The following is a 26,902-nucleotide window of genomic DNA, read 5'->3' as shown; positions in this document are numbered from 1 at the left end:
AATGACATGAACATAATGTTTCTTCAACTATATCTTTTAAGTGTGAGGGTGTATTCAGTTGTTTAAATAAACCCCAAGTTTGGTCATCTAGCTATGGGCAAGCAAAAAACAAAAAAGTCCGGTTGCTTGCATACCCACGTTACATGCAAGTTACATTTGTTTGGTTGCTTGGAGGAGCATCCTTGGTGAGGCCACCACGAGCCTTAAAGCACCCTTGGCTAGGCCATAATAAGGAAAAAAAGGACGTACCCAGTGCTGAGAGCTCCCGCACTGTGCGGGGTCTGGGGAAGGTGTTAGTGGCAAGCCTTACCCTCACGAAGTGCAATGTGAGGAGATCGCGACTCGAACCTGGGACCTCTCGGTCACAGGCGGTGAGGCTCTACCGCTGCACTAGGCCCGCTAGGCCATAGTAAGGAAGCAAAACTTTTTTGCATTTGTCTAGGGATAGGGTATTTTTAGCACGTTGGTTTGTACCTATCCATTTGTGACGGATTTGTTGTTCCTCTGTGGTTATGATTGGCGTCATCAAGGAGGAAAATCAGCATTATGCCATATGATCTTACTTATAGACATTATAAGAAAGATGTTTGCTCACTCCATGTATCATATATTGACAACAGATCTTGCTTATTGGAATTATGCCATCCCACCGTATTTTGGCTTCACATGGAACGGCCATGTATTGGTTCTCCCCGGCCACTTCAACCCACTAGTGTCAGTTTGTCCTTCCACACACTCCACACCCATTGATATCTTTGTCCACGATGAACCGTGCAAAACTATATCATGTCATCATCGACATCGATTATCTCACACAAGTCACGATGTGCAGTGGCAGAACAACCTGGAGCACAAACCAGAATGTGCATATGTATTTCTACAATCAACACTTATACAAAGAAATGCCAATCCAAAAAGACAAAGGAGTAATCTCGCATAGTACTACATCTTGTACCTGTAACAAAGTAAGAAAATCCTCCCTCATCTTCATAGCCCAACTTGCGAGAGTGTGGTGGATACAAACTGAACCACCATAGTTGGTGACGAGTCTCTGCTTTTTTATCCCCTTTTTATCAGTTGTTAACAAACAAAAAACACGATTTTTTTAAGACGATGCACTATATTATGGAGTAAAAAGCGAACCAAAGTGCTAGTTGGCTCGGTTCAATATATAGCGGGCTTCAGCTCATTACTTACAGGAAAAGAAGCAAACAAACATATTGGTTTTGTTCGAATTAACCTTTTGTCGTAATTAGGAAGATCTGCCCCATATGTCATAGAGGAGAGAGGAGAAAGATGTTCCTTTACATGAAGAAAACGATGTATGCATGTTGTCAGCGTGGGTCTAAACATATATAAGAATTTTCACACTGCAGGGGAATAGAGGCAACTTCATTACGTACCACTTTTCTATTGAACCAGACCCACATAATGCACGATCTTTATAGTCTAAGTTTATTTTTTTAGAATTTTTTAAAGCTTTCAAAGGGGTTTACAATCTTTTTTTTTCTGGGTTTTGTTCCTCTAGGGTGTCGCGCATTAAGGGATCTAGCTCATTCTCCCCCTCACGGCTCTCGCTAGTGAACAGTTTCTTTGAGAGTCACCCTCTCTCCGACGGCTCCCGTCTTCCTCTCCTTCGGCGGCTTCGTCGACCGAAGTGACTAGGAGAGGGGATACCTGACCCTCCCGGTAGATAGTAGTCTAGATTTAGCTGTTTTCCCCACTTTGGAGTCCGTCATGCTGTCAGCTCTCGGCATCAACGATCAAGGCCGGGTAGCTGGTGATGGAGGCCTTGATGACGATGATAGCTTGGTGCCAGCTGCTGCTGCTCAAGATCTTCTTTCCTCAATCCAAGAATAAGATCGAGGTCGTAGTCATGACTTTGGGTCCAGATGTGGAGGCCATGGCTGGTTCTATATGCGGGTTTGTAGTTGTAGTCCAAGATATGGGTCTCCTTCTTGCTGCTCACCATGGTGGCAAGAACGGGATGGGGCTCATGGTCTTGGTTCTCCTTATTGCAGATATGCACCATAGGAGTTTTGAAGTTGTTCCTAGGAGTTCTTACACGGCGGTCCTCTGTCGACAACCATCGAAAATGGTCGTGTGGCGACCACTCGGTCTTCCTTCGCCCGTGATGGTTTTCTCCGGCCGGCGACTGCAAGTCTACATCAACCTCCTGGCCAAGATGCCAAGATGGAGGCCCTACTATAGCACCAGTGTAGTTGGCTTCCGATACCTCGCCCCAAGTGACTCTGTCTCGGCGGCGTGGTGCTTGGCTGCGCTAAGATGCAGCATGTGGTGACAAAGGAGCTAGACCCGATGGATTTTCCAAACTTATCTCTAGTATTCTATGCGCAAAAAGTTTGGATCTGATTGTAAATTTTTTTCCTACATGTACTTTTTGATGCCATAGTTGAAATAACAACTTCTAGGTCCCTCTGGACCATCCCTCGTTCAAAAAAAAGGGTGTCACACATTTTCGTTTGAGATTCAACCCCAACATCAAGTCTGCTTCCAAATGCTCAAACATCCAAACAGAAACATTATCATTCAATCTCAGTGTCAATATAACATGTGATATTCGCACTGGAACGAATGCATTGCCAAAGCCTCTCGATGTCTGCATCCAAACGTAGGCTTGTCAGCTTGTGTCGCTGAAAAAAAAACCTATAAGCTCGTTGCGGAAATCGTACACGCATCCGGGCCCGTTCTTAAAGGTCCATCTCGAGAAAACTGAAACATGGGCCATGGACTAACCGGGCACACTAGCACTTAGACGCCGGCCTAACCTAGGCTCCATACGGCCCACGAGCCCAGAACCCCATCGCGGCCCGCCAAGCCCAGCATTCGCACTACTTAAACGTCGCACCATCTCCTCCTCCCCACCCACGCCGCCGCCGCAACCCTAGAACCTCCTTGCGCACTGCCTCTGCTGGGCGCCTCCCCACCTTGCCGCAACCATGGTAAGCTCCGCCGCCTCAGATCCCCTCTTCACACGGATCTCGTCGCCGTCGTTTGCGTTGCCTCACCGTTGTTTGCCGTGTGTTGCAGACGTTCAAGCGGAGGAACGGCGGGCGCAACAAGCACGGCCGCGGCCACGTCAAGTACATCCGGTGCTCCAACTGCGCCAAGTGCTGCCCCAAGGTGAGATATGGCCATTCCTATCCTTCCTTAGATGCGAGGCTTTGTTTGTGGTGGATAGTCATAGATCGGGTTGTTTTAGTAGTAGGCGAATCATTTCACGGATACGATTACTCTAGCGTTATTCCTATGGTCCGATCTGTATCTCACAGTTGGTAAATATTGCACTAGCATGGTTTTGGTAGTGTTTTGTTTGATGTGGAATGTTGCCGTCTGGATGTTCACCTAGGCTGAACAGTGATGTTCTCATCCATGTGTAGGTTCTAGTTTATGTTTGTTCTTATGGTTGTCTACTCAACTATTGTTACTAGCTAAGTTATGTATGCTCAAGATTTCTCACTACATATGTGCGCGTCAAGGTTACATGATATCTAACAACCAGTTCTTGTTCTGCACAGGACAAGGCTATCAAGCGTTTCTTGGTGAGGAACATCGTTGAGCAGGCTGCAGTCAGAGATGTGCAGGAGGCTTGCGTCCATGATGGTACCATATCACCCATAGACATTTCTTCTTTGTTTATCTGTCACTAGTTACTGCATACTGAAAGTGCCACATTATATTTTCTTCTGTGCAGGGTACGTTCTGCCCAAGCTCTACGCCAAGGTGCACCACTGTGTCTCTTGCGCCATCCATGCTCACATTGTCCGTGTCCGCTCCCGTGAGAACAGGAGGAACCGTGAGCCTCCGCAGCGGTTCAGGCGCAGGGTATAATTCAACAACCTTGTTTCTCCATTTTCAAATTATTAGTTATCAACCTTTTGGTCAATGCTGTTGCATAGGTCTTTAGCTTCTAGTTTACTGTCCAGGATCAATAGTTTGCCATGATTGATAGTTCTCTACTACCCTACCTGTTGCTTTTGGCGTTGCATTCTTCGCATATCTGTTGCAATGGATGCGTCAACGGAAGCATAAATGAACATGTTTGATGCATTGCAGGCTTATGTTTGATGACTGATTTCTAGTTCAGTCATTACCGAGTGCGCACATTTGTGAAAAATATTCTGTTACATTTGTATGTATTGGTAGCTAGTGTTCTACTGTATTGGTTGCTAGCGTTTATTTGTATGTGTGGTTTAACTACTTAACCATGAGTTCTACTTACTCTAGTTTGTCGAATTTCTTATGTGCCACATTTTCTTTACAAAGTGTAATCGCTATGTGATGAGTCCCTTCCATCTGAGTACATTCCTCTTTTTCTGTTGGGATCTTCTGTTTTAGCTGATCATTAATGGGTTGAATATTTTGTAACCAGCTCTGTAAGTTTGTTTGCTAAACTTACTACATGTCCTTTTTTTTATTTCATTACTCTGTGGGACTTCTTGTCTGCCCCATCGGCCTATTAAGTGAAATTGCCTCTGGGATGAAGCAGTCCCTTACATCTGATAACCATCCTCTTCACTTTGTCTGCTAAAACCTTCTGTTTTTAGCTGATCATTAACGGATGGAATATTTTTATAACCATCTCCTTCACTTTGTCTGCTAAAACTTTGTTTCTAGCTGATCATTAGAGGATGTGATATTTTACCACTCTTGTTTGACTTGAGTACAATTTTCAGTAGTGTTTGCCAGATGTAACAGCCTTCTTGATGTAATTCAACTTGTTTGGTTGATTATCTTTCTAAAACATTCACTTATGTTTCCCCTCTTCTGGAACTTTCCTACAGGATGATGGCCCCAGGCCTGGACAGGGAGGCCCACCCCGTGCTGGAGGCCCTGGTGGACCAGGTGGTGCCCCTGCTGGTGCTGTTCCTGGTGCTGCTCCTGCTCCCCGCGTGTAGCTGTAGTCTAGATTGGGAATGCTCTGCTTCCCGTCTGCTGCCCTAGTTCCTGTCTCTGGATATTGATCTACTATGTTTTTGCTGTAATCGGTCGTACTGAAAGTTTGTCAAGCACAATCTGTGATCAGGTTTATTTTCATTGCTACCTATAATATGAGATGAAAACTGTTGGTTTGTTTGGTGGTTACATTTTGTGGACTGCATCCATCTACTTGCCAGTATCTGTTTAATCATTTAAAAATTGTCTGTTTAATGCTGTTTTCTTTGAAGTCGTAGAAGTTTCAGGTCTGTGTTCTATTCTTTGTTTTTTGAACCCGTCTGTGTTCTATTCTTGCTGCATCATTGTATGTCCAGCTCGCACCTCATTGTTCTGTCCATCCAAAACAACTATATACTTGTTTGTCGTTTGTGTTTGCTCTGCATCAGTGAATTTAAAGTCCAATCTAGCTGTCAACATGGATGCAGCGCCTTCTAGTTTCTTATTATATTTGGTGCTTTAGAAAAATCTAGGACAAGACAAGATTGGAGAACTTTCGACGAATATAGGAGGACATGAACGTGTTCAGGTAGTATGACATATCGCAGAACGTATTATTTTTGTGAGTCATCAGTTGTGGATTTTGCAAGTCGTGAAAAGTGAAGTTTCTCTATATTCGCGTCAGTCGAAGCACAAGGTTGAAGCGTGTTGGGGAGTTAGGACTGACCAGATGTGACAGGTCAAGTTTCTCTGTTGCATACTCGTCCTCTTCCAGTCTTCCTTTGATTCTCCCTGGAGGCACATGTTTCTCATAAGGACGACGCTGAGCGTCCCCCGGGGGATCAGATCGCGCGATCCCCCGGGTCGCTGGCCGCACGATTAAAGTAGCGTTCGCCGTCTGATTAAAGTGGTCAACACCGTCTCCCGCAAACTACTCTCGCGTCGCACTTGTTCCAGCGAAAATTCTCTATGGCAGCCGCATCACAGGCACAACACCCAGCCCAATAACTCCTGTCCAAGCATCGCGCCTGGAACAAATTGGTCGCCGGCGTTGCTCCACCCTCATCTCCCTGTGCGCGTGCGCACCTCCGCCCTGATCTGCAGTTGCCGCCGTTAAGGTCTAAATCGCAGCAAGGTCGACAGGTAGCAGCGGCAAACCATTTGTGCGAGCTGCACGTCGGCATCCCTTGTCGGTGAGCCACATCCGTCGTCGGTGAATAAGCCCATCGCAGTGTCGCGCGACCGCTCCCTTGCTACACCGGCGATGGCTCGTAGCAGCGGCGCCCGGCGCTTGTAGCATCGACGTTGGGCAGTTGTAGCAGAGACGACGTCAGCGATGCCGAAAGCAGAGGCAACGGGAACTGCCGGTGGCGGGCATGCTGCAAGACGGGAGGCGAGCTGCAGCACGGCGGCGCCAGTTTGTAGGTACCGCCGACGCCATTGAAAGCAAATCCCTTTGCCGCTCGGAGCAACGCCGGAGGCTGCCGGGAGCAACGCTGGCCGGGGTTTGTAGCACCTCCGGCCTCTGCTCGCAGCAACGCCGCCGGGCGATTGTAGCACCGCCGACGGACAATTGTAGCAGCGCCGCCGGGTGGCAACGCCGCGCTAATGTAGCACCGCCGACGGACAATTGTAGCAGCGCCGCTGGACGATTGTAGCAGCGCCAACGGCAACTTGTAGCAGCGCCGCCGCGCTATGGTAGCAGCGCCGCCGGAAGCTTGTAGCAGCGGCGCTCACCGATGGCAGCATCACCGTACGGCCACCAGCACCGCTAGATCTCCTCTCGCAGGGATCCCCGCAGTGCCGCCGGATCCCGAGTTTGGGGGCGCTTGTGCGCTGCTGATGGGAGCCCATGGCCGGGCGAAGCGCTAGAGATGGAATGGGGGAAAAGCTGAGGAAGGACATCCGGAAGTGATAACGCTCGGGTGGGCCCCAGGACCCCGCTGCCTCGCACGTTTCCGGGACACGCGGCCACGAGCGGACCCGGACGATCGCACGACCTGATCCCCCGGGTGATTTGAAGTGTTTCCCTTCTCATAACCACCAAATTTTTTCTGCTCCTCATCCTCTTCCTGAGGGCAGGCTCCTCATTGGCACACGTGCAACTGTAGTTCGAGCACCAGAAGCACCTCGCATGGCCAAGGAGCTCAACCTCCTTGGCGTTGAGCTCATCCTCTTCGTGTGAGGCCCAAGGAGCTCAACGTTGGCCTCTACAACGACCTCCCTGGAGCACCGGCGCTGGGAAGGGAGGTGGTCGACGTCACGTCGTCTAAGCGGGACAAGGCGAAACAAACACCAACAGTTTCAAGCTGTTCTCACACGACTTATTGGTAACAATTACACACCACCAGTTTGTTGGGTTCATTACTTAGCTATTGTCACAATAGGATTTTGATGTATATGTCAATTCGTTGCTAGAGAAGTTCTTCATAGGGACCTCCTTTAGCATCCAGTCTAGTGCTCTTGCTAATAGCATCAACTTGCACAGCTTCAGATTTCCAATCGTCTAACAGTGTGCTAGTTGCAGTAGTAATAAAGCCCGAACTCAATAAAGCCCAGTCCGTTATCTTTTTATCTGTTCAAGTTCAAGCTTCTTAACAATCGGACATATCTCCAGAACTCCAATTGACATAGCTCTAAAGCGTGGTACATATATATAGCCTACATCGTCTTATGCTAGCATACAATTCTCCTATTTGATGAATTTATTAGTCTTCTCGTTCCCGAGGCAGGTACCAACACCACACCAAGGACACACCTGGACACCGTTGAAAAGGAAAAAAATGTTATTGCTGCTTCAAAATGATTTAGTGATGGCAGAGATAAATGGTTATTTCTGTTGATGTCTATAAGTGGATTGCCGAGTTGTTGGGCTTCGTTTCTTAACTCTTGTTACACCAAGATTTGGATATGTTGATCTTGATCAGTTGGTAGAAAAGTTTTTGAAACAAAACTGCCCCAAGATCGTAATCAGTTAATAGGGATCTCTTAACATGTACAACTACAGAAGCTACATTCGGTTGCATCCAGTGTTCTTACTAATATTTCCACTGCACCAGTTGTAGTAATAACAAAACCCAATCGTGATTCCTTGCGTTTATGAGTCTATCTCAAGACCCCCGCTTCATTTGCCATTTCCTGCAGTCTATGATTATAATAAAGTTAATTGATTGCTGTTTTTTCTTGCCTTATTCATAATAGAGACACATCAATTGTCATGCAGGACTTTTTCTTCAGATAAGTGCCAACATTGACAATTGTCACCCTTGCGAATCTTGGTCTCTGGCTCGGAAGTCCATTCTATACACTCTTTTCCACAAATGCCACGTATTGCTTCACCGCTCGCACAAACGTGATGAATCACAGGATTGAAACTGAGACTTTGGATGGCAACCTGCGCCGTGTCGAAGAAAGAATCACAGATGGTTGCCGGAGGGTTGAAGCAGATAAGTGGGTTCAAAGGGCGAAGGAAGCCATATCTGAAGAAGCAGAAAACCGCAAGTCCTTTGGTAAGAGGTGCATTATTTTTGGGTGCTCCCTCAATTGTTGGGGAAACTATAAAACCAGCAAGCAAGCGGCTGAGAAGGTGGCTACTGTGAGAAACTATATCAGTACCTGATAATGTCACACGCGTGCGACCTCCACCTCCTGTTGAAGAATTGTCCACCCACAGTGTTCAACTTCCGCCAAGCAGAGAGGATACTCTTCGGGATGCTCTCAGGTGCATTAAGGGTGATCTCGCTGTGGGAGTGATTGGAATATGGGGTCCAGATAGAGATGAGAAAACACGTCTTCTCAAGAAGATGAACGATTCATTTCTTGGAGGACTCTCCTTTGATTTTGTTATCTTTATTACAGCCTCCTATGACTGCACGGTAAAAAATATTCAAGCTCAAATCACGAACAGGCTCCGTATAAACCAGCATGATGATGTGTCAACTCAAGCTACCAGGATATCTGAACTGCTCAGGACAAAAAGTTTTCTGCTGTTGGTGGATGACCTTCGTGTGCAGCTAGACCTTCAAGCAGTTGGCATTCCATATCCTCTTGGAGTTGTAAGAGTTGTGTTAGCTGTGCAAGGTACTCGCCAGGTGCAGAGGAAAAAGGTACAGATGAAAGTGGTAGTCACGTCAATATCACAATCCATATGTGATCTGATGGGTGTGGATAAATATATACAAGTGCTTGGTTTGGAAGAAGAGGAGGCGTGCAAGCTATTTGAACACAATTTCGGTGAGGAGAATCTTTATGCTGATCCCCACGTTGGGGTACTTGCTAAGGATCTCGTAAGAGAACTAATGGGCCAACCATCAGAGCTGATACATTTTGGGAAGATAATGCGAAGAAACAGAGATGCAAGGCAGTGGGAAGTTGCCATTGATGCTGTAAAGAGATCAAACCTTCGAAAGGATAACCCATTATGTATGGTAAGTGCTTGCATCAAAACTCAATTTTCTAAAGTCTTAATGCCATTATTGAGTACTAAAATACACATGTTACTTTAAAACCTGAAGGAGGAAAGAATTGTTGAGAATCTTGAGGATTTGACCAAAGACTTGGTTGCAAAGAGAAATGATGTCTGTTGTGGGTATACTTCATAGGTGTACCATCGACAGTGCCTAGATCCGGCAAGCCCGGGTGGCCCACAGACGGTGATGAGGCATGTGGCCCATCGGGCGGCCCAGTTGCTGTTGATCGTGAAGGAAGAAGTCCAGCCTAGGATCAGCAGGCCGGATCCGCACCGACATAGGAGTGACCCGGATCCATGGAGGCCCATGAGGAACCCGGATCCAGGACGACGTGTATGGAAGGCGGATCCGTGACGTGCACGGCAAGATATTGTACCGTAGTTAGGCTATCCGTAATCCGGCTAGGACTCTCCATGTAAACCCTAGATCCGTGCGCCTTTATAAGCCGGATCCCGGGAGCCCTAGAGGCACAACCACAACTCATTGTAACAACGCGAAAGCGCCCGGATAATTCCGGACAAGCGGCGGTAGGCCTCGTCATCGTGCGGGTGTTCCGAAGGCTGGGTAACTCGCGTACCACCGTCCCGTGTGCACTCCGCCCTATGGCCCCTACTTCTTCTTCCCCTCGTGAGGATCCCTCCTCCGAGGTACCGTCGATTAGGCAACGACGGTTGGCGCCCACCGTGGGGCCTGCGGCGTCCGGAGGCCGGAACCGGGAGGGTTCCGCCATGGGAAGCTACGACGACACCATCGCCGTGGGGCGTGTCCTTTACGCCGGAAATCTGCCGATCGTCCCTCCGGATGAGTGTTGGATTCCGGCTAAAACCGACCCCGTCAAGCTCTCCATCGTCCCGGTTGGCGGCATACACATCTTCATCGGGGAAACCGTCGATTCCGACGGAAACCCACCAGTAAGTAGCGGCCGACGCGACCGCCGGCCGAGCGAGGACGCGGTCGCGAAGATCCCATCCGAGACGCCGGAACTTCCTAGCGAAGATTCCGCCTTAGATCTGGAAAAATCAAAACCCACCCAATCCGCCCCCGAGCGAGGAGATAACGGTGGAAGACCAATGCGGATCCGCCCGGGTCTCCCGGGTGTTAGAGAAGCAAAGGTGTCACTTCGTACACTTCTTGGCCCATACCGCCGGAACCGCCCCTCATGAAGTCGGAGCTGGTCCCGTGCGGGTCGAGGCCCCGGAAAACAACGCTGCTCCGGATCAGCGGGGAGGCTGTCGGAGAAAGCGAGACTCCGGCTGAAGAATCGATTTTGGGTAATCTCGAGCCCAATTTCCGGAGACTCCCCGTCCATGGAATCTCGATGACTTCGTCCGCAAGCTAGGGGAGTATGGTTTCAGCGACCAGCCCGAAGTCGACTCCGCCCGGCCAAAGCGGTACTTGCAACGATAGCGGCGCTCGGAGAAGACGGATCGAAGCGGCGGACACTCAATCCGACCCCCAGCCATCTCACCATGGATCTCCGATGTCGCGGGAACGGCCCCGTAGGGATCCTTCCTCGGAGAGCCTCCTGTCGCTCGAAGAGATAGTTGCACAAGCACGCATGGATTTGGTCGCAAAGTCGGACGTCCTCAACAAGCCAATAACTCCCGGCGATGCCGCGGATCCGGAGGCTTTAGAGGCCACCATAAAGGAGATGCTGGCCACGGCCAAAAAGTTTGCCAACACCGCAGCTGCTATATTGGATGAGAGGGAAGAAGCTGCACTGATCATGGATCGCTTTGAGAGACAGGATCGCGAAGTCACCGCAACGCTCGAGCAAGTCAAGAGTATGAGAGCAGAGTGGGAGGTGAAAATGACCTACGCACAGGCGGAGGCCGATAGAATCGTCGGAGAAGCAATCCCTCCCCGCGGGATCAACTTCGCAACCCCTGGCCGAACAGCGGCCGCTCGCTACCCCAAAGGACAATCTGGCAAGAGCTGCAGAAATTCTGAAGAAAAGTGACGAGGAGGTTGACATCAACTACTTGCGCACGCTCGTCGCTTCGGCGGTTAAACGAGCGAGCAAGGCGGATACTTCGCGCAAGTTGGAATCTAACCCGGAGCATTGCGTCTCCATCTGCGCGAAGGACGCTCGCAACAATCGCCGGCGAGATGACGAGTCGCGAACCGGATCCTCGGAACGCGAAGGAAAGCCGGGGAACACCCAAATCCGATCCCCGTACCATCAAAGACGCCTCCGTCAGATCCGAGAAAGGGAAAGGATGCAATGTACTCCGGACGAGACAAGTACCGCAACGCCTCTCCTCCGCCTAATGGTTACCCGCGTCCCCCTCGTCGTCGCAGTCCAGCCGGAAACACCAGGCCTCAAGGGCATGGTGGAATTATTATCCGCGACATCGTGATGCCTTCCGGAAACCGGAACAGGGAGCGCACGCCGGAGCCTCGCCGGAATCAGAACAATGATCGTGAGCCCGAGCCGAGGAGGAGCCGGAATGAGGAGCGCGACCCGGAGCCCCGCCGGAGCCGGAACGACCAGGGCAGCCAGCGTCATGGCGAAGGCAGCCACGGAGGCCGGAGCCGGCACCGGGAGGGCCGGGGAGAATCTGCAGGCGGAAGCGAGAGGTCGGATCGGCCCCCTCGCAGGTCTCCTCACCACCACCTAGCGGTGGCGGCGGAGGTGGAGGCGGAGGCGGTGGCCGGAGATCTCGCTCTCGCTCACAGTCTCCCGACACGGCTCACGCGACACGCGGGAACGCCTCAACGAATACAGAACCGACTACATCGGACCGAAGTGCTTTGGCAGGATGATTCGAGAGGAACCAAAGCCAAGGAGCTCCCTCAAGTTACCCGGAAACCTGAAGCATTATGATGGCACCGAAAGGCCGGATACCTGGATCGAGGATTACTACAATGCAGTAACCTTCGCCGGAGGAACCCCTAATATCGCCTGCCGCATGCTCCAGTTGTACCTTGTAGGACCAGCCCGGATCTGGCTCAGTGACCTCGAGAAAAACTCCATCTTTTGCTGGTTCGACCTGAAGACCGCTTTCGAGAAACACTTCAGAGGCACCTACAAAAGACCTGCCACGGCAAGCGACTTACAAGCTTGTATCCAGAAGAAGGGAGAATCCTCAAGAAACTTCCTCACACGATGGTTGGCATGCGAAACGAGTGCGAGAACGTCGACCACACCACCTGCCATGTACGCCTTCATCGGGGGACTGCGAGAGAGGAGGATTGCTGAGGCATAAGCTTACATGTTTGGCTAACGCCAACAAACCGACTTTGGACGAGATGATCTCCATCGCCAGTGATCACACTGCCGCCGATGACGACGCAGGCGGTGATATCGCAGCTACAACAATTCCCCTGCACCAACAAAAGAAGAACCGTGATAACGGTAACAACAGCGGCCACAAACGCAAAAACCCTGATGACCAGAAGAGTGGCGGATCCGACATGGTCGCCATGGCGTTCCAACGCGGAGGTCCAGGAGGCGGAAGAGGACGCGGACGTGGAGGCGGAGCCGGCAGGGGTCAGCAGCATACCTCCGAGGTCACTGCTGGCGGATCCCGCGCTCCGCAAACCTATGAGGAGTACAGAGACATGCCCTGCCTGGCCCACTTGGATCCGGCTACGGGGAAGTCCACTCACACCAACCGCAACTGCAAGTGGGTCAACGACCTAAAGAACGACCCGGAGGCAGGATACAAGCGAGCCCGGAAGCACCGCCCACGCGGCAAAGGAGGCAAGGGCAAGAACAAGGACAAGGAGGAGGACGAGTTCCGAGGCGATGGACGAGGATGATAACTCGCCGGATCCCAAAGCCGGATCCGCGAGTAAATCTAACCCCTTCGAGAAAAAGAGCGTGGGGGCTTACCACACCTTCCTCGGAACTCCCACGGTCCGCGCTACAAAATCAGCTACCCGGATCCCGAACGCCACGGTTCCGGGCTGTGCCGCGATATGTCGAGGTGGTCGGAAGTTCCGTGCACATTTGACGAGGGAAGATCATCCCGCCATTGTGCCAAAAGAATACTACGCCTTGGTTGTGAGTCCCCGCATAGACGGGTATGACTTCTCCAAGTGCCTCATGGATGGCGGAGCCAGCTTGAACATCATGTACCTGGAGACTATGGAGCGGATGAACCTCACCAAGGAACAGCTCAAACACAGCACCACTGAGTTTCACGGCGTGGTTCCGGGTAAGAAGGCAAACTCCCTCGGCAGCATCACACTTCCCGTGGCTTTCGGCGATGTTCATAATTTCCGCGAAGAAAAGATCACGTTTGAAGTTGTGCCCTTCAAGAGCTCCTACCACGTCATCTTCGGCAGGCCCACCTACCACAAGTTCCACGCAAGAGCGTGCTATATCTACAACAAGCTCAAAATGCCGGGTCCCAATGGCATGATCACCATAACCGGAGACTACAAGAAGGCTCATGAGTGCGAGTTGGGCGAAGCCGCCTTCGCAGAGTCTGTCATATCCGGAGAAGAGCTGAAAGGCTACAGGGCCGCGGTGGATCCGACCGAGATGCAAACCACCAAGAAGCAGATCTCCGAACAGAAAAACTCCTTCAGGGCCGCGATTGAGACCAAGAAAGTCAGCTTCAAGGAAGATGACCCTAGCAAGCAAGTCTCGATCGGAGCCAACATGGACCCCAAATAGGAAAGCGCGCTCGTCGAGTTCCTCCGTGCTAACATGGATATCTTCGCATGGCAACCTTCTGACATGTCCGGAGTACCTAGGGAACTCGCCGAGCACTACCTCAACATAAATCCGGGGGCTAAACCGGTGAAGCAAGCTATGCGACGCTTTGGAGATAAGAAGCGCCGCGCCATAGGAATGGAACTAGCAAAGTTACTAGAAGCAGGTTTTGTAATAGAAGTTATCCATACCGATTGGGTCGCGAATCCCGTCCTTGTACCCAAAAAGAACACTCGAAATACTAAGAATGTGCATCGATTACTCGGCTTGAACAAACATTGCCCGAAGGATCCGTTTCCCCTGCCGCGCATTGACCAAGTCATTGATTCGACGGCGGGGCGGAACTTCTGTGTTTTCTTGATGCGTATTCCGGGTATCATCGGATCCGGATGAAGGAATCCGACCAAAAGGCGACTTCATTCATTACCCCGTTTGGCACTTACTTGCTATGTTACTATGCCTTTTGGTTTGAAAAACGCAGGTGCCACCTACCAACGTACGATGCAGCGATGCCCGAAGGACCAAATTGGCCGGAACGTGCACGCCTACGTCGACGACATCGCGGTCATGACCCGGAAAGGATCCGACTTGATCAGCGACCTCACGAAACCTTTGAGAATCTCCGTCGGTACAAGATGATGTTGAATCCGCTAAAGTGCGTCTTTGGCGTGCCAGCCGGAAAACTCCTTGGCTTCATAGTCTCTCACGAGAGGCATTGAGGTTAACCCGGAAAAAATCAAGGCAATCCCGTGTATCAAACGGCCAACTTGTCTCAAAGATGTGCAACGACTAAGCTGGTTGTGTCGCAGCAATCGGTAGGTTTGTTAGCCGTCTTGGCGAGAAGGCGCTACCTCCGTACAAGTTGCTTGAAGAAAACGAGACAAATTTGTGCGGGACGACGCAGGCTGATGCAGCTCTTCGAGGGTTGAAGGAAATACTTACCTCCCCACCTATCCCGGCAGCCCCGCAGAGTCGAGCCAATGCTCCTTTATCCGGCGGCTACCAACAAAGTCATCGGCCTCGTCATCGTGGTGGAGCGAAAGGAAGAAGGTCATGAATATGACGTCCAAAGACCTGTCTACTACATAAGCGAGGTGCTGACGGAGTCAAAGCAAAGATACCCTCACTTTCAGAAGCTAGCTTATGGAGTTTTCCTAGGCAGCCGGAAGCTGAGACACTACTTTCAAGAGCACCCAGTAACAGTTGTGAGCAAAGCTCCGCTGTCAACAATTCTCAACAACGCTGACGCAACAGGACGGACAGCTAAATGGGGCATCGAATTATCCGCCTTCGACATCGTTTACAAGCCAAGGACTGCGGTCAAATCCCAAGTCTTGGCAGATTTCGTTGCAGATTGGACAGAAGCTCCGGATGCAAGTCTGGAGCCGGAACCAGAAACATGGGTCATGCACTTCGACGGATCCAAGCAGCATCAAGGCTCAGGAGCCGGAGTCACCCTGAAGTCCCCTACCGGAGAAGAACTGCAGTATGTTCACGCAGATCCACTTCGAAGCTACAAATAACATGGCGGAATACGAGGCTCTACTACACGGACTGCGCATCGCTAAGGAAATAGGGATCAAGCACATCATTTGTTGCGGAGATTCCGACCTGGTGGCACAGCAAGTAGCCGGAACCTGGAACGCCAGAAATTCCGTCATGGCGGCCTACAGAGACGAAGTTGACGAGATCGCCAAGAGCTTCCTCGGATACGAAGTCAAGTACGTCAGAAGAGACGACAATACAGCGGCAGACATGCTATCCAAGCTCGGATCCGGCAGAAAGCCAATTCCGCCTGGAATTTACCTAGAGCATCTACGGATACCCTCGGTGAAGGGCGCTAACCCGGAAAACCCAGAAGTGGCAGTGTCTCCGGCTAAAGAGGTATTGGCTACCATTCCGGCTTGGACACGGCCTTTCCTGGACTACCTCATCGATCAGAAGTTGCCGGAGGACGAGGTCCTCGCGCGCCAGATCATCGGACGAGCACGATCCTACACAATTGTCGATGGACAGCTCTACAAACGAAGCGCAACGGGGGTGTTTCTCAAATGCGTCTCCAATCAAGATGGCATTGAAATCCTCGGAGAGATCCACGCGAGGGACTGCGGGCATCATGCCGCTCCCGGGTCACTCGTTGCAAAAGCTTTTCGGCTAGGCTTTTATTGGCTCACAGCTAAAGAAGATGCTGACAAAATAGTCAAGACCTGCCGAGGTTGTCAGTACTACGCTACTCAACCAAACGCTCCAGCCCAAGAGCTGAAGACCATACCTATCACCTGGCCATTTGCGGTCTGGGGGCTCGATATGGTTGGTAAGTTAAAAAGATCATCTCCTGGTGGTTGTGAATACCTCCTGGTCGCTGTTGACAAGTTCAGCAAGTGGATCGAGGCCAAGCCAGTGAGAAAAGCCGACGGTGCTACGGCACTAAAATTTGTCATCGGCCTCGTAATGAGATTCGGCATCCCACACAGCATAATCACAGATAATGGCACAAACTTCGCTCAGGGAGAATTGAAGGATTATTGTGAGACAATGGGGATTCGATTTGACCTTGCATCTGTGGCTCACCCACAATCCAATGGTCAAGTTGAAAGAGCTAACGGTCTAATATTATCAGGAATCAAGCCACGCCTTGAAGAACCGCTGCGACGAGAAGCTGGAGCTTGGGCCGACGAACTAGACGCCTGTCTTGTGGAGTTTGCGAACTACCCCTAACAGGTCAACGGGGTTTACCCCTTTCTTCCCGGTATACGGATCCGAAGCCGTGATTCCCTCCGACATCATCCACGATTCACCGCGAGTTTCCGCCTATAATGAAGAAACAGTGACGAGGCCGGACGGCTATCTGTGGACTCGATCGAAGAAGCTCGGAACCTAGCTGACCGGCGCTCCGCCATCTACCAGCGAAGCTCCGACGCTATCACAGTCGTCGAGTTCGGAAACGCTCCTTCATGGCCGGAGACCTGGTCCTCCGCCTTCGACAGGTGAAAGACCATAAGCTGCAATCTCCATGGGAAGGACCCTTTGTCGTTAGCAAAGTGCTTCATAACGGATCGTACTACCTTGTCGATTTCCGCGAACTGAGGGATAGACCTGCTAACTGGCGCCGGAAACGCAAGCGTGAGGATCCGGATGACATCTACGATGAAACAGATCGCCCTTGGAATATAGCACAGCTACGTCCTTTCTACACTTAGCATATTTTTCCGAGTTACAAACTCTGTAATAGTTATACATGATCAATGAAATAAAGCTTATGGTTCACTCTTTGAGTCTTTTACCTCCTTTACTTGTTCATTTTAGATCGTGTATGTTTTTTCCGACTAAAACCGCAGAGCTGGATGTTTTCCGCCTAGGCGTGTATAAAAGTTGTGATTTCTAAAATCTTCCTTTAGGACGTAAGCTTAAGTTTTCTGGTTAAGTTGTTATCTATTGCGAACTCGTGGATTCCTAGTAGCGATTTCCGGCACCTATGCCTGGGGGCTTGTTTCCGCGGTTATGGACGGATTGCCATTGGGCTTCGTCGCCGCTGGCGAGCATTTCCGGCTAAGGTTTTCCGGCTCGTGGAAGGTCAAGCGGGCAAGCCGGAAAATAACGAGATCAGCACTTGCTTTCCGACATAAAACGAAACATGCACATAATATTAAACGGATAGCAGGATAAGTGTCTCCGCCCCATGCATAATCGTTTCGTTCCTAGCTACTTAAGAATTTAAAGTCTTATTACAAACCCTCGCTGGGGCCAAAATGATGCATTGTTTTTCCCGCAGGAATAAAAGTTCTCACTCCCCCTTAGCCGGAGAAGTCTTGCCCTCTGGATCTTGTTCCTTGGCGCCTTCGGCCGGAGAAGATACATCTTCTTCACTTTCCTTTTCAGAAGCGGCAGCGCTGGTCTTGGGTTCCTCTTGGGGAGCTTCCTTGGAGCTGGTCCAGGTAAATTGGGTTCCGGATTCCGCAGGTCGCGCCTTGGCAGCAAGCTCCTTCTGAAGTTCCGCTTCTAAGGGCTCGTCCGCAGGAAGGACGACCTTGTCGTAGAATTCCTCGTGCCGGATCCTACGCGCGATACGGGTGTCGTAGCCACTCACTGCATCCGGCGGCGCGTTGACATCCGCATCCGGAGGAACGCCCGTGGTCACTTCATCAAGATCAAGATCCGGAGTATGTGCCAGGCACATGGTCAAGGCCATTGCAGCTGCTCCTCGGGCTGAGGATGCTTGCAGATCCGTCACCTGTTCCGGTAGGATATCCATCTTCCTGATAAGTTTCCGGACGTCGCAAGTACGGCTCCTCTTGATGGATAAGTTGTAACATATCTTGCGGGAGGCGGAGATGAGATCTTTGCGGTCATCGCCCGCAAGTTGAAGAAGGTCGTCACGTGGGTACAAATTCCGGCGCTCTTCGGAATACCCAAGCGGCTCCGCATAAAACCGTGAGGATATAAGCATACAGTTTTGAGCATAAAGTAAAACATCGGAACAAATATCTGGGCAAGGTGCTAGTACTGGTACCCAAGATGTTCTCATTGAGCAAGTCCCAGTGCTGCTCCGCCGTCCGCATAAATTTCCGGAGTCCGTCAAGCTCTTTTTGCTGCCTCCTGATGGTCTCGCTATCAGCATTCTTTTTTAGTATCAGCTCGCCCTTTTCCCTGATATGCTCGGAGTTTTTCTCCGCCAGCTGCTTTCGGCTTGCTCCCTCTTAAGTTCCGCCTCCTTTAGCTTCGTCTCCAAGTCTTGGTACGAGGAGCGCAGGTTCTCAAGTTCAGTCGAAGCTGTTGCCAGGGAGGAGGATGCGCCTAAAATAGCATAAGTTAACAGCAATTTAAAGTCGGAATTTGGTTAATGACGAAGAAGGCGGAAACCAACCTTGGGCGTCCGCCAGCTGTTTAGCCAAATCTGCATTCTCATCCTTCAGGGTCCGGATATTTTCCGCCTGACTCAGAGTAACGCGGCGCTGCAGGGCAATGTTCTTGTGCAGCTCGTAGTGCGGCGCCTGCTTGTTCTCGAAGATTTTAAACGGTGCGGGAGTAAAAATTCCGCCTGTAGTAGTGGTTTCTTTTAAAGCATCATTGCCGGAACCTTTCCGCCATGATGCTTGGGGGCTACTGGTTCATTCTAAAAAACTTTCCGGAAGTAATCTTTCTCTAAGCATCTAAGCGCTAACTATTTTTTCAGTTTCCGCTTACATGCTTGGGGGCTCTTGGGGAGTACCTTTTGCTTGCGAGATGAGTTGGTCGCGGAGCTGGCCAACATTTTTCTTGAAGTCTTGGATTTCCGACGTCCTGGAATCGAGGTTTCCCCGGGCGTTGTTCAGCATGGCGTTGAGCAGGTCTTGTTCAAGCTCCCATTTCTCCACCTCAGTCAGCTTGTTGAAAAACTTAGTGGCATAAGCCTTTGGGGTGGAAGTGGTGTCAGCCGGATCTCCAAAGTTCTTCGGAAAAACGACCATGTCGCCAGCGCCTTCTCCAGCTTTCTCGGAAGAAGTTACTTCAACCTCTCCTTGGACTTGTTTTTCCGCCTCTTCTTGGGAAGGGCCTTTGGCCTTAGGATCTTCTTCGACCGCATGCCCGCTGCTAACCGGAATTATTTCCGGTGGAGTGTTTGCGGCAGGTGGGGGAGATGGATCCGCCTGACGGGGCGACGGCTGGGGAGTTGCGTGGGAGACACTTGGTGGAACTGGAGTAGAGGGACCAACAGCCGGAGATTTCTTCATATATTTTGTGATGGGCTCTTGGCTGGTGGTCCGCGTGGCAGCGGTTTTCGGATTCCTGCAAACAAGTGAAAGGGTTTAGACAAGAGATAATTTCGCTAAGTTAAAATCGCATCATACTCGGAAACTTACGGGGCGCCGGGGATGATGGGGCGTGTGCCTTGGCCGGCCGTTGAGAGCATCCTTATACGTGCACGCTCCGCTTTCCTTGAGTCAAGCGGAGGTGGTTTTACCGTCTTCGGTTTCTTGGCGGAGGCCTCGCCGCTAGCTCCGGCTTCGGAGCCGGAAGCCTTGGCGCGGGGACGCTTTGTAGGTCGAGGGCGGCCTTGCGAGGTGCCTGTTCCTCTTCCTCCTCATCGTCATCCGGAACCTCCTCCGCCGTGTCTTCGGTGACGGGGACGCGGAGAATGGCGCGAAAGTTTTCCTCCGCCAAAGTGTTGAGCTGGAAGGAAGATGGATAAAAGTTAAGTTAAACATCCAAAATCTTGTGAAGTTTGAAGCAGTGAAAGGAACGAAGCTTACCGGAGGACACTGGTCGTTTGTATAAATGTCTTTGGTCAGTTCCGGGACCTGTTGGCCCCTCGGAATCTTCACCAACGTCTTGATCCTTCTCTTCAGAGAGTCGGCCGGAAGATCGTGGCGTGTAACCCGGAGAGGATCATCCGCCCCGGTATAGGCGCACATCAGGCGCGCGTTGTAACGCAGAGGCTGGATTCTCCGGGAAAACCAGCTAAGTGTGAGCTGGGCTCCGGTTAGTCCGTCGTGGACTAGCCAGGAGATTCTCCGCGCGGCCTTCTCCGAGGTGGGTCCGGGCAAGCGAAGGGACGAAGCTCCGGCTTGCGAGTTCTTCGGGGGTTCGTTGACGAACCGAGGCAGGCCCTCATGGATTTTTGGAACTGAGGCATTCTTCTCATAGAACCATCCGGCGTTCCAGTACCGGACGGATTCGTGCGAGTCATGGGGAGGGTACATGCGGCTAGGGCGGAGCATAAATGTCATGCTTCCGCAGTTCACCATTGCTTTCTCCTTGGTTTCTTTCTTCACCCGGAAAAAGAACTGCCACAACTTGACGTCTGGCCGGATCCCAAGATGTCCTTCGCAGAGAGTCACGAAGTTGGACAAGAGAAGGTATGAATTCGGGCAAATGTTGTGGGGCTGGAGCCCGTAGGTGCTGAGGATGGAGAGAAAAAATTCCGAACAAGGGAGTGAAAGTCCGCGTTCCACCCAAGCCTTAGTCATAACAACTTCTCCGGCTTCTGGCTTGGGGACGACGGAGTCACGTGTGAAACTCCAATGAGAGGAGATCATTCCTTCGTTCTGGAGCTCTCTAAGCTCCACGTCGGTGGTTTCGCAAGGCCACCATTGACCCCGTTCTCCTTCGCGGATCCGGGCCTTGGACGCCTTCTTGTTTTCCGCCTCCTGCACTTTTGCTGCCATCCGAGCTTGCCCTTCGAGTTCTTCTTGGAGCTCTTGGAGGGTAGGAATCCGGCTTGGAGCGGTCTTTGGAAGATGCGGAAAAAGGTTGAGCTAGTCCGATGTCGGAAACATATGGTGGCGGGAATGATATGGGATCCGGGCATATGGGTTCTATCCGATTGGGATCCGGGCTACTCGAAGAGCTACCGAGTGCAAAGTGACGATTCGAGTGGCATGCTTCCGGCTGCACCCATATAAAGTGTTTGAGTACCCGGATCACTAAGCCTATCTTCTACGCTAGGTTGTCTTCTACAAGGCCGGCGTACTTACCGCTAATGGCGCGGTGGCTCGACGGAGCTCCGGCGGAGATGAGGTCGCCGAACTTGAAGGAAATTGACCCGCGTGACCACGAATCGGCGGCGGAGCGAGTTTCTCGTTCAAACGTGAGAATCTTGGTGCGAGGGGAGCCTTGGTTCGGCGGCGGGCGAAGTTCACCGTGACGAAGCTCGCCGGAGTCGAGATCTGGCGGGCGGCGCACGCGCGAGGAGGAAGACGATGTGGTGAGAGGGGGTGAAAGAATGAGTTTTTACCGGGTCGCGGGGTATTTATAGGCCGCGCTCGGAGATTCGGGATCCGGATCCAACGGTGGAAACTGAACGGTCGCGCCGTTGGATGGATGACACGTGTTTAGGTCAAATGCGGTAAAACGACGTGGAGGTAATTTAACCATGCACTCCCGAAAATTCCGGTTGAAGATTTGCATTTGCGAAAATTTAGCGCGGGAAATAAGGAAATTGTGCGCGGGAAATACGGAACTTCCGTTGTTGCGTGTGATCTGAAGATGAAGGATTTCCGAAGCCGTTTGAGTCTCTTAAGATTCCGGGTAATTTTGTGAAGATAAGTTGTCTCTCATTCGAGCAGGGAGTAACCCGGAGATGTTCTTTTGAACGTCGATGGATGAAGTCCCGCGGGGTGGGAGCATTTTGTGGCTATAAGTTGGAAAAAAGAAGAAAATGCAAAGTTGGAGCTCTTCAAGTTTCTCCGCGTTACCGACGTTGCCGGAGATTATAATGAACCAGCAAGGCGGAAACTGCAGGTGAAACTCGGAGAACTCTGGGGGCTACTGTTGTGGGTATACTTCATAGGTGTACCATCGACAGTGCCTAGATCCGGCAAGCCCGGGTGGCCCACGAGACGGTGATGAGGCATGTGGCCCATCGGGCGGCCCGATTGCTTGTTGATCGTGAAGGAAGAAGTCCAGCCTAGGATCAGCGAGGCCGGATCCGCACCGACATAGGAGTGACCCGGATCCATGGAGGCCCATGAGGAACCCGGATCCGGGACGACGTGTATGGAAGGCGGATCCGTGACGTGCACGGCAAGATATTGTACCGTAGTTAGGCTATACGTAATCCGGCTAGGACTCTCCATGTAAACCCTAGATCCGTGCGCCTTTATAAGCCGGATCCCGGGAGCCCTAGAGGCACAACCACAACTCATTGTAACAACGCGAAAGCGCCCGGATAATTCCGGACAAGCAGCAGTAGGCCCTGTCATCGTGCAGGTGTTCCGAAGCTGGGTAACTCGCGTACCACCGTCCCGTGTGCACTCCGCCCTATGGCCCCTACTTCTTCTTCCCCTCGTGAGGATCCCTCCTCCGAGGTACCGTCGATTAGGCAACGACAATGTCCATCAGAAAATTGAGAATGCCGAGCGAGAAGGCAAGACATCAACACATGAGGTGAACAGATGGCTGGAAAAAGTGGCCATCATTATCAATGATGTACATGTAATCTCTGTGGACTACAAGTTTAAGAAGGATGTTACTATGCTGGCACTTGAGAAGCTTCATCAGGTTCAACAATGTCTCAGTAGTTGTCCCATTACTTTTACTGTCGAGTCAATGCCACCACCTGTACAAGAGATACCTGCTCCATCTATGTCAGCCAAGAACCTTCAACTTCAAGATGCTCTCCGGTACATTAAGGATGATCCCACAGTAGGAATGATTGGAATATGGGGTCCAGGCGGAGTAGGGAAAACACATCTTCTAAAAAATATCAATAACTCATTTGGAGAGGGCATGACCTTTAGTTTTGTTCTCTTTGTAACTGCCTCTAGAGGGTGCTCAGTTGAAAAGATCCAAACACAAATCATTGAAAGGCTCGGACTGCAACGTACTGGACTGGAAGTCTGGAATCTACGTCTTACCATACGTGAGTACATGAAGGCGAAAAACTTTCTTGTAGTATTGGATGACCTATGGGACCAAATTAATCTAGAAGATGTTGGTATACCGTATCCCCTTGGGAATGTAAACAACCTCAACAGGAAAGTGGTGCTAACTGTTAGTGATGTATAGACTCTTTTACTGTATATTCCTAGTGTATGAGGGGTTCCCTGCATATTGCATCATGTACATGTACTGGTCTTTGGCCCAACAGTGAATACTAGTTGCTCATTCACAACATGGTATCAGAGCTCTAGGTTTAGCTCTTTGCACGCTGCAACTCCGTGCTCGATCCGCGTTGCCGCCGATGATTTTTCCGGCCCGCGCCGCTCCACCTTCTTCTTCCTCTCCCGTTCTAGTTGGGATCGATTTTCGTCGGATTTGAGCTCCAAATCGAGCTCCCCCTCCAACATCTCCGGCCGGCCACGCTCAGGCCACCACCTTCTTCGGCTGGCCTCGCCCCGGGCAGCCCCGATCTGGCCGCTTGCTGCCCCGATCCGGCCGCTTGCTACCCCGATCCGGCTGGCTGCTGCCCCGATCCGGCAGCTTGCTGCCCCGATCCGGCTGGTTGCTGCCCCGATCCGGCTGCTGCAGGCCCCGATCCGGCCGCTGCTGCCCCGGCCCCGATCATGGCGTCCTCCGCGTCTGGCTATGTCAGTATTCCTCGGTGTCCAGTGATCTTTGATGGCACCAACTATGGGGAGTTTGCTGCCTTTATGCGCATTCATATGCGTGGTCTTCGGCTGTGGGGTGTTCTTACTGGCGAGGTCTCTTGTCCGCCACACCCCACTGCTCCTGTGTCTCCTACCCCGCCATACGTGCCACATGCCCTTGCTGAGGATGCTACTCAGGCTGATCGGGACACAGCCAAGTCTGCTGCTGATGAGGCATATGAGGAGCAGGTTCTTGCCTATTCAGAGGCTCTTGGCTCCTATCGTGATAGTCTTTCTACTTTTACTCAGTGGTGTGATGAGGATGCTAGAGCTGCCGCTGTTCTTTCGCAGAGTGTTCAGCCACAGTTTGCTTCTGAGTTTATGGGCCTTGCTACTGTTGCTGAGATGTGGTCTCACCTTCGTCAGCGCTATCAGCCTTCTGGGGATTCTCTGTACTTGTCCGTGTTGCGACAGGAGCATGATCTTCAGTAGGGTGACTCTACTGTTGATGAGTTCTACACCCAGAGTGCGGCCATCTAGCGCCAGCTTGACTCCCTTCGTAGTGTTGTCTGCGGTACTTGCCAGTGTTGCCGGACAGTACGTTCAGATATGGACTTTCAGAGGATCCATGAGTTGCTGTCTCGACTTCGTCCAGAGTTTGAGCCCCGTCGTGCTCAGTTGTTTGCTCGGGGCCGTGTTCCTATCTCAGAGGTATTGACTGAGCTTCGTGCTGAGGAGACTCGTCTGCGTGGTGCTGGACTGCTTGGGACACCTTCTGTTCTTGCTGCTCGACTTCCCACTGCACCTGCACCGCCGCTTCTACCCACACCAGCGCCTGCTACTTCTGGAGGTGCCCGCCCTTTTCGCGGTGGGGGTCGCCCTCGTCCTCCTCGGTTCTGCACACACTGTCGGAGGTCTGGTCACCTTGAGTCTGACTGCTATCAGAAGCACCGCGGTGTGCCTCCTCGTGCTCCACCTTCCGAGCCTGTCACCACCGGTTTCACTGAGCAGGATATAGCGAGACTTCAGTGTCTCCTTGCCTCTTCCGGCTCTGTTTCGATGGGTACTGCTGCCTCCGCGGCTGTTTCCTCTACATAGTCAGGTACATCTTCGTGGGTTCTGGATTCTGGAGCTTCTTTCCACATGTCTCCTTATTCTTCCTCTGTTTCTTCTCTTCGTCCTCTTCCTCTTCCTGTTAGTGTTCTTACTGCTGATGGGACTTCTCTTCCTGTTGCTGGTCGTGGCACTCTTTCTACTCCCTCCTTTTCCGTTCCTGATGTTTCTCATGTTCTCCGTCTTACCATGAACTTGTTTTCCGCTGCTCAACATACTGATTCTGGTTGTTGGGTCATTCTTGATGTCGATTCTTGTTCTGTCCAGGACACTCACACTCGGGCACTGGTTGGGGCTGGCCCTCGGTGCCGTGACTCCCAGGGACTTTGGGAGCTTGACTGGCTTCATGTTCCTTCTTCCACCACTTCACCGACTGCACCTAGTGTACTTGCTGCTTACACTACCGCCTCCTTCCAGCAGTGGCATCATCGTCTTGGTCATCTTTGCGGTTCTCGCTTGTCATCTTTACTTCGTCGAGGTCTTCTGGGGCCTGTCTCAGGAGATGTCTCGCTTCAGGGTTGTCAGGGATGTAGGCTTGGTAAACATAATCAGTTACCTTATCCTACTAGTGAGTCTGTATCTCAGCGTCCCTTTGATTTGGTTCATTCTGATGTATGGGGTCCGGCTCCCTTTGCTTCAAAGGGGGGCCAACGCTACTATGTTATTTTTATCGATGATTTCTCTCGCCACACTTGGATCTATTTTATGACTTCTCGTAGCAAGATTCTCTCGATCTATAAGCGTTTTGCTGCCATGGTCCATACTCAGTTTTCCACGCCTATACGTGTCTTTCGAGCTGATTCTGCTGGTGAGTATGTCTCCGAGCTGTTGCGTGGATTTCTTGCTGAGCAGGGCACTCTTGCCCAGTTCTCCTGCCCTGGCGCCCATGCCCAAAATGGCGTGGCTGAGCGCAAGTGACGTGGGCACTACCCTTCGGGTAACCCACATTACCTATCCTGTATTGACTAATTGAAGGCCCACGAAGACACATGAAGGCGAGATGGGCCACTAGGGCGGCGCACCAGAAGGTTCCTTGACGAGCAAGGCAAGGAAGCGATCGAACAAGGAAAAGACGGATCTAAAATTACTGTAAACCTAGTCGTGCTCGGTGAGACCTCTTGAGACCTGGCCTCCTATATAAAGGCCAGGAGAGGGGCTACCGAGACACAGAATAAATCTTAGCAATCTTAGCCAGAAGAAGCTTAGAGCTAGGTCATTATAGCAATAGCCACCTCGACGAGACCTCAGCCGAACTATTCGGCACCCCATTGTAACCCATTATCATCATAATCAAGAACAGACAGGCAGGACGTAAGGGTTTTACCTCATCGAGGGCCCCGAACCTGGGTAAATCGCTCTCCCCGCTTGTCTGTGAACCGATGTCTCGTGTCAGCTTGTAGGATTCCATCAACCCTAAGCCCCTATCGGAGGGCATTGGCGAGGAGTACCCTCGACAATTGGCGCCGTCTGTGGGAACCCTGTCGGCACAAGGCAGAGCATCGGCAGATCCGATCATGACACCGGCGGCTTCGCCGGCAGCTTCATCAGCAGCTTCATCGACACCATCGTCGCCGACCCTGGGAAGCCCGATTCGATTCGGCTCCTACGAGTTTACTCCACACAGCGATTCCTCCCGCTCGAATTTTTCAGATCTACAAGGAAACATGGAGATGACCCTCGGCAGCATCCACTACAACGTCAACGCAGAGGGAATCCTTCGATTGCTGGAATCCCCCACTTCCGGATCGGCG

The 26,902-nt window shown here is 51.4% G+C and overlaps 1 non-coding gene and 2 pseudogenes across 1 annotated transcript; all 3 read left to right on the top strand.

The window, feature by feature from the left end:
• Positions 1–2,960: 2,960 nt before the first annotated feature.
• Positions 2,961–5,106, top strand: LOC124680776 (annotated as a pseudogene).
• Positions 4,491–4,593, top strand: LOC124680784. Its single transcript, XR_006995586.1, has one exon. It is a non-coding gene; the product is annotated as a small nucleolar RNA snoR99 (small nucleolar RNA).
• Positions 5,107–6,232: 1,126 nt separating the features above from the next.
• Positions 6,233–23,517, top strand: LOC124680771 (annotated as a pseudogene).
• The last annotated feature ends 3,385 nt before the right edge of the window (positions 23,518–26,902 follow it).

Source organism: Lolium rigidum, unplaced genomic scaffold, assembly GCF_022539505.1.
Source record: "Lolium rigidum isolate FL_2022 unplaced genomic scaffold, APGP_CSIRO_Lrig_0.1 contig_28069_1, whole genome shotgun sequence".
Taxonomy (NCBI): Eukaryota; Viridiplantae; Streptophyta; class Magnoliopsida; order Poales; family Poaceae; genus Lolium; species Lolium rigidum.
This window is presented reverse-complemented; position numbering and strand designations above follow the sequence as displayed.